Here is an 8,734-nt window from a genome sequence, read left to right on the forward strand (position 1 = left end):
ATGTGGCTCCACGTTTGGTGGAAGCATGGCAGGGGGCCCACAGCTCTGAGGGTCAGGGGGCCCACAGCTCTGAGGGTCAGAGGGCCCACAGCTCTGAGGGTCAGGGGGCCCACAGCTCTGAGGGTCCGGTGGCCCACAGCGCTCAGGGTCAGGGGGCCCATACAGGGCAGCTCCTGGAGGCAGACACAGAGTCCCAATAAAGTCCCAGTGAAATGGCAGAGTGAAATTGTTTCTATTTGATCTTGCTCTTGTACAAAAGACCACTCCCCCCCCCACACAAGAAGGTATCATCAGGTTACCACCTGATTGATAGGTTGAATTCTACTCCTAGCCAGGAGTATCTAGTTGACATGATATCTAACTACCACAATGCTTATCCAGCCTTTGAGCCTCAACTTTAGCCTCCCTGCCTTTAGGTGCCCAACAAGAACCCCAAAAGCAGAAATATGAAGGTCAGTTATCCCAGGAAGGCCCACAAATACAATGTTTAATATCTCACTTTACAAAGTAGTGTCTGGAGTCTAAAAGCAAGTAAGTAGCCAACTACAGAGCATCCATTGGTCTCTTCATGTCTGCAGGAAAAACGAGTGAATCAAATAGAAGGCTCATAGAAAGAATTAGTCCAATGGACTCATGGAACACGCGACATCACCCTTCGCAGGTCTTGAGACCAGAAGAACTAGGTGGTACTTGGCTATCACTACAAATTTTTATGAACCAGATCATATTAGAAAGTCCTGGATGTAGTGGGTAAAAAATATGAAACACAATGTAAAAGTACGAGAAAAGACCAGGCTTACAGACCGCGAAGAGACTGAGGAAGGTAAAATCTTGATGTCACACCATAGATGAGCCTTGATAGTATTTTGAGTGAAATAAGACAATTATAAAAGGACAAATATTAGAATAGCTCACTAATGTGGAAGACCATGAATAGGAAACTGTACAGGCATTAGAGCCTGGTTACAGCCACAGGAAGAAGGAGGGAAGAAGAAAATGACAGCTTAGGGAGCTGTGAGTTTCTGCTTGTGGTGATGGGAAATTTGGCAACAGAAATTCTTGATGGTTCCCTACATGATTGATTTCACTGGGGCCACTGAATTGCACACACAAAAAATGGTGAATTCACAAGGCTGGCCTTATGAGGTGTTCCTTATCATCAATTGACTGAAGAAGAGAAGGATGCAAAGCTATGTGACTGCTGTTGATGCTCCACATCTCATTACAGAGACCCTACGTACAACCAGAAACAATGCCAGTCCTGCGTCATCCTCCTAATCTTTGCTGCGTAAAGCCACTGTTATTCCATCTCACTGAAAGTTTTCCTCTTTTCCATTGACCCTCTGCTTTGTCAAGCATGATGTCTGTGTTCGTCTGGGTAGACTAGAGAAAAAAGTTCATAGACACTTATATGTGTATAAGAAAGAGCTTTATATACAAAAGCAATTGAATATTGAAGAAACATCCCAGCCCAGTTCAGATCAAGTCCATAAGTCTGATATTAGCCCATATGCCTGATACCAATCTAAAAACTCCTCTTCAGACTACTCAAACACATGCAATGGTGCTAAATGCAGGATGATCACAGCCCAGTGGGTGAGAAGTCTTGTGGATCCAGTGGCATTGTAAGTATCTCAGCGCTGGTGGGGTCTCCATATGACTCCTTCAGCTCTGAAACTGACTGCTTTGTGTGGTTTTGTTCATAAATGGCTGTCAGGGAGTGAGCCTTGTCAGTGGAGAGTTTCCAAGGGAGTGAGTAGAGAGAGAGAGTATGTCTCCCACCGCCAAGGAGGAAATACAGGAGTTCACAGAATTCCCAGAAGAAGACCATGCCCACACAGAGGCCTCTTTTGCTATACAATGATTGGCAGGCTAGACTCCACCCCTTCACTCTTAATCCTCACATTGATACCAGATTATGTAACTACCACAGACTACCCTTTGTCAGTTTGACACTTTCTCATAACTCTTTAGCCATATATAATTATAAAGCACTAATAAAATGGCATCTGTACCTAATTGGATAAGACTAAATTGCATGCAAATCAATACATGTCACCCTCATTTTAACATAAAATTCTATCAGTGAACAAAACTAAAATATTCTATACTTATGTGAATACCTACATCTTAATCCTGTAATCCTATGAATATATTCCCCTATCTATGAAAGTTTGTAAGCCAACCACTTCATGCCTTTATTCCTCCATTTTGGGTATCCAGTTTCTATACAGCCCACTTACATCAACCCAGTGCTCTGAGGAGACAATCACATTCTTTGACATGAAGAATCTTCATTCTAGTTGGAACCTTGTGAGTCCATAAGCAAAGTCAAATCAGGACAAACCATCCATAAGGTCAGTAGCAATATGCATCAATTCACAGGTTCAAATATCTTCTCTTCATCGGTCGGGGTCTAGTCAACTCAATGTGGGCTGCCTCACTTAGCCTCACCAGGGTGTCCACTGGTCTCCTTGCCTTTAGACCATGGACTTGTCACAAATTATCAACAACCCTAGCCCCCTTGGGCTAGATCATGAACTTCAGACCAGTCAACCCGCTCTCATCTTCACCTCTAGTTCCTGTAAACCAAGTCTACACATATAAGTGGCCAGACTCAACCTGTCTCTTTATTGCTACATTTCTCCCACTTCCATTCAACAAGTGGATCCAGGTGGTCACCTAGCAAGCATTTCAGCTTGTTCACAGGCTGTCTTTAATGTTCAGTTCTAGAGCAGAGAGTTTCTTCAAGGAGTATACCTTGTTCAGTAAAGAGTCCCCAAGGGAGTGAGCAGGGAGAGTGTGTGTCTCCTGTCTCTAAGGAGGAAATACAGGAGTTCCAAGAATCCTCAGGGGAAGGTCATGCCCACACAGAGGCCTCCTTGGCTATATGATGATTGACAGGCTAGACTTCACCCCTTCACTCTTAATCCTCAAATTGAAACCAGATTATATAACTACCACAATGTCCCTTTGTGGCAACTGGTTCCCCCTTGTGGTAGTTAGGTTTTGTTGTGCCAACATGGCTCCCATAGGAACATGTGGGTAGAGGTTAGCCTGTCAATCAGGTTGCAACTTGATTGGAGGGCGACCAAGATAAATGACTCTCTGAGGCCGGCCTCTTACTCTTTCTCCCTGCTTTCACCCTCCTATACCACATGGAGCCATGCCAATGAGAGTCCTGGAGATTCCTCCATGCCACTGGATCCACAAGACTTTGCACCTTCCGGCATTTTGCATCATTATGTGAGCTGTGTGAGTCGGAAGAGGAATTTATGGACTAGTACCAGATTTGTGGAGTAGTATTGGACTTATGGACTTGATTTTGACTGGGCTGGGATGTTTATTTGATATATAATTATTTCTCAATATAAAGCTCTCTCAAAAACATATATGAGTGTAACTGGACTTGTTTCTCTAGCACACATGATAACATGACCAAAGTATATGAGATGAAAGGTGGCCTTCCTTGGTTCTAAACAACATTCTGGCTGTGCTTCTTCAAGACAGATTTGCTGGTTTTCCTTCCAGTCTATTGTATATTCAATTTTCTTGGCCAGCACCATACCTCAAAGGAATCAATTGTATATTGGTTTTCCCTAGTGGTTGTCCAGGCTTCACATGCATACGTGGCAATTCAGAACACCAGACCTTGGGCCATACTTCAGAGAAGCATCTTCTCTTTTTAATATTTGAAAGTGGTCTTTTGCAGCAGTCGTATGGAGCTGTTGTGCTTAGGTGCCTTCGAGTTGGTTCCAACTCAGAGTGAACTTAAACATGACAGAGCGAAACACTTCCTCGTCTTGCACAGCGCCCTCACATTTGTTCCTGTGCCTGAGCCCATTCTTGCAGCCACAGCATCATTCCACCTCGTGGAAGGCCTTCCTCTTATTGAATTCCATGACAGCATGTCCCTTCTGGGTCTCACTTCCTCAGAGTCTAAGAAGGAAAGGTGAGAAGAAGTATTTGGGAGCTAGAGTTGTAATTGCAGTGATAGGGGAAAAGTTGTGTGTATTCCAGAGGTCAGGGACCTCTATTGCTCACAGGTTGTGGTGATGACACAACCTTTCTGACCACAAGACCATAAGCTGCTGATAAAGTATGTGCCCTCCAATGGTCAGGGGATTTAGCGTTTATTTATCTGTTGTTTTTATAGTTCTTTGCAAAACATATATAGAGATCCAGTAGCATAGTGGTTAGCAAAATCATAATTCCAATGAGGGTTACTCAGAACGGTTTTGAGCATAAAAAGGCAACAAAGTAGGACTGTGCAGCACGCTGCTCGTTCCACAGCACTGGGAGGTTACAATGCCACACTGAGTAGCTTTTTGAAATACTTCACTAAATTACTCTGTTGCGTACCCCTTATTAAGCAATCTGCTTCAGACATTCATTGTCCCCCCCAGCACTGGCAACAAGAGCACATGGTTTTATTATGCTGGGGTGGGAGGTGGTGGGATGGGGAAGGTTGCTGCTGTCTCTTTGGAGAGATTTGGCTGGCTGCCGAGTGGCCCGAATGAGCTTCCTTGTTGGGCCTTGGTAAGTGTCTCTGAGCGAAGGGAAAACAATTTGTACAACCCTTCCAGTCAATTGGAGGCTGAACCATGGGGCTGAACAAAGCCCTGCTCCATCCTACAGCGCCAATTTGCCCTTATCAAGTGCAACAGAGAAAATGTGGTGGCATGTACTGTGAGGATAGGGGAAGCACTCCCAATACAAGGAGAAAACAGTGATTGGACCCATTTTCATCAACCTCAAAAGTCACTCTGCAGCAATTTCCATATAATCACTCCATGTTCTTGGCGAGTCACCGTATGGCTGGGCATTGATCATTTTGCTGTGATGCTAATTTAATGTGTAGTGTGGAGGTTTGCGTGTGTTGTTAATGCAATGATCATTTGGGTGTTTTCACTCCATCCTGGAATGTGTGGGAATTGACCGATTTTTCATAAACGTGGTTTGCACTTGTAGAATGAAAGTCCTTTTCACGTGTTGTTCTGCTTCTTTGCTGTGGAGTTGGTTCTAACTCTGGGGCCTGACCCCACGCATTTCAAGACAAAACTGTACTGCTCCTGCACCATCTCCTTGCCACAATTGGTTGTAAATCAGCTGCATAAGACCTCTTTAGAGGATGTTACTTTGAGGACTAAGGTGTGCCGGACTCAAGCCATGGTACTTTCCATTGCCTCCTTGCATGTGAACATTGGGAATTGAATAAGGACGACTGAAGAAGAAGAATCCATGGGTTTGTATTCGGGTGCTGAGAAAGAATGTTGAAAGTACCATGGGCTACTGAAAGGACAAACAGATCTGTCTTGGAAAAAATATGATGACTACAGTGTTCCTTAGAGGCAAGGATGGTGAGATTCTGTCTCACATACTTGGAACGTGTGGTCAGGAGAGATCAGTCTTTGGAGACAGACATCATACCTGGTAAACTGGAGGGCCATCAAAGGCATGGAAGGCCCTCATTGAGATGGACTGACACAGCGCCCACAACAATGGGCTCAGGCACTGGGACAATTGTGAGAATGACACAGGACTGGGGAGTGTTTTGTTCTGTGGTGCATAGGGTCACTATGGATTGGAGCTAACTTGATGGCACCTAACAATAAGTTATGAATTTTATATATATATATATGTCTACAAATATACAAGCATCCAGATTGAGCATGCTTTGTGACCAGGGCCAGGCTCTCAGGTGAGACTTGCATTCCCAAAGCTTTTTCATAGACTATTTGTACAGAGGGGTTCTTTTGGTGGCACAAGTGGGTAAGCAATCAACTACTAGCTAAAACGGGAGAGGTACAAACCCAACAGACAGATCCAACAATCTGCTTCCACTGAAGCCTGGCCTTTAAAACCCTAGGCTGCAGTGTTGCCACACACCCCGTGGGACACCACGAGTCAGAACCAACTCCAAGGCAATAAACAACAGGATGGTAATCGTGGTTATGAGAAAAATAGATTCTGGTCCAGGAAGGTTGCAAAGTGTTCGCTTGACCAAGGTAAACAGGCTCCTTCACTGGGAGGCTGCACAAGGGCTTTTACATGAAAGTGTCATTTGTGAACTGGGAGAGGAGAGAATCGTTTGCTCCATTTTCTAAACGTATTTGTCCAGAGAAATATTTTTGTCTTGTTTTGTTCCCTCAAGAAACTATTCAGCAAATGAGACACTTGGAGTGCACTGTCAGTGGCCAGTGATACTTATCTGACCCCGTGGGTGAAAATACATACTCATCACTGTGTTATGCTCGCCCATTCACAATAATGACAGTTCTTGGGCTGTATTTAGGAGTTTTTGAGGAGCTATCAATTCCTCTCCCACTCAGCTCTACTCCCCGTTGGCATAAATCATTATTTCCCTAGGGACCATCACTCAGGTGGAATTCCCTTTCTCCTTTCGGCTTTCCACCTAATTGAATGTCTGTCGTAGTTTTCACAGGTCCCATTTAGGATATGAACACTGGCTTTTCTGGAGAAATTGTTTCAACTAATAGGGAGTGAGTTTGTGAAAACAAACCAATGGTGGCCACGAGGCACAGAGCACAATGCACGCGGGTAACCATACATTCCTGATACAAGGTATTCAACTCTGTTCACCAGGTATTGATTGAGTGCTTGCTTCATTCTAGGCTTTGAGTTGGACATCACTGATACAGTGTCAGGTTATCTAGCAATCAAGTAAGCACAGGCTGACTCTGCTTATTAACTAAGCTGTAAGTGAAGAATTTCACGTTTTAATCACATCAGTTATTCTCTTTCTCAGTGTGGTGGATATCTGTCTCTCCTACAACCCATAGCCTATGCCCCCAGATTGGAAGCTTCTTCCCAAATTCATAATCCCTGGCAGGAAGGGAGTAAACAAGATAAGCATGGATTTACTTTTGCGCACGTATAAATCTGCCGTGAACAAGGTTACACGGGTTTCATCGCCATGTCAAACACGTGGTCAACCCGTGTGAAATTCTTAATGTAGATTAGGGAGGGAACACCAGTGACTGACGTTTACCTCAGTGAACGGGTCATCTGTCACGGAGTGCAAAGGTAAACAGGAGCCTCCCCTCACCTGGAACCACAGTGGAAGAGACAGCCGTGTCAGCAGAGGGTTTCGGATTGTGACACATGCCCCAGTCAGAAAGAGTAAATAATGCAGTGCTAGCACAGGCGAGCAAGAGTTACTCTGCGGGACACTGCAGAAAACACTCTTCTAGAGAAAGTGGCTGTTTCTCTCAGTTTTAAATTACTATTTTATGATGACTAATTAAATTGCAATTAATTATTACTCTGTGGTGGCGGGTGCTGTTATTCGGTGCCTCGGACTCAGCTCTAATTCATCATGCCCCGATGTGACACAGAACAAACCCTGCCTGCCTCTGCACCGTCTTCACGAGTGCCGTCCTGTTAGAGCCCATGGTCGCAGTGGCTGTGTCTTCTTGAGGAACCTTGAGGGTCTTCCTGTCTTACTCTGACCAACCACTTTACCAAACATGAGGCCCTTTCCCAGAGGCGCCCTGGCGGCATAGAACATATGCGTTTGACTACTTTCCAGCAAGGTCAGAGGTTGTGAACCAGCAGTTGCTCCAGTGGAGAAAGACTGGGCTTTGCACTCCCCTAAGAGTAACAGTCTCAGAAAGCCACAGGGGCAGTTCTACCCTGTCCTATAGGGCTAGGGGTTGAAATAGACTTGCTGGCAGTGCGTTGGCTTTTGCTTTGTTTTTAATATTGTTTTCCAGCAACAATTTTTTCCTGATAACCTGCCCAAAGTACATCAGAGGATGTGTCAGCACCCTTTGATTCCAGGAGCATGCTGTTTGTCCATCAGACATGTTGTTCTTCTGGAAGTCTATCAATATGCTTAAGCAGCACCATCATGCAAAGACATTGGTCCCTTTGAAGTCCCCTTATCCATGGCCCAACTTTCACATAGAAGGGGGTACTCAAAAACCAAAACAAAACCAAACAAAAATCCACAAAAAAACCAGAATTGTTTTAAAAAACTATGTTTGTTTGTTTTGTTTTTTTACAAAACAACCTTATCACCTTAAAAGTTCTATCCAGTACACTGACTGCATTTATCAATTTTTCCATTCCATTCTTGAAAACATTTTTCAGACTCATCTGTTTGGATGGCTGACAGTACCTTTCCTTATTTTTTTTCTTCACCTCTTCTCAGTCATCAAATCGCTGTCCTTTCATGTCCCTCTTCATTTAAGGAAATACAAAGAAGTTGTACCTGAGTGAGGTCAGGTGAATCAGGTGTGTGGGGCAGGAGAAACATGCTGAGGTTTTTTGTTTCTGTTTATACAAAAACTGACATACTGAGATGGCTGAGTGAGCAGGTGCATTGTTGCGGTTCCAAAACCAGTCCCCGGTCGGACACAAATCAGGCCTTTTGGGTTGCACACTGTTATGCAATCTTTTCAGAATCTCTAAGTAGAAAGTTTGATTAACAGTCTGCCCTGGTGGAATTAACTCTAAATGCACTACCCCCTACATAGGAAAAAAAATAAAGGAGTCTCATCTCGATCTTTGATTTCATTTGATGAGCTTCTTTTACATGGGATGATGGATGAGGTGACGATGGTATCTTCCACTGGCTTGATTGATGTTTGCTTTTATGGGGTCATAAGAGTAACACCATATCTTGTCACCAGTAATGACCTTGGGAAGAAAAAGTCTGGGCCACTTTGGTGCTCTTCTTTCAAAGCAGGGAATGTTTCCACTTGATGCT

Source organism: Echinops telfairi, unplaced genomic scaffold (genome assembly GCF_000313985.2).
Source record: "Echinops telfairi isolate 266 unplaced genomic scaffold, ASM31398v2 ScPeMD7_7468;HRSCAF=8506_2, whole genome shotgun sequence".
Lineage (NCBI taxonomy): Eukaryota > Metazoa > Chordata > Mammalia > Afrosoricida > Tenrecidae > Echinops > Echinops telfairi.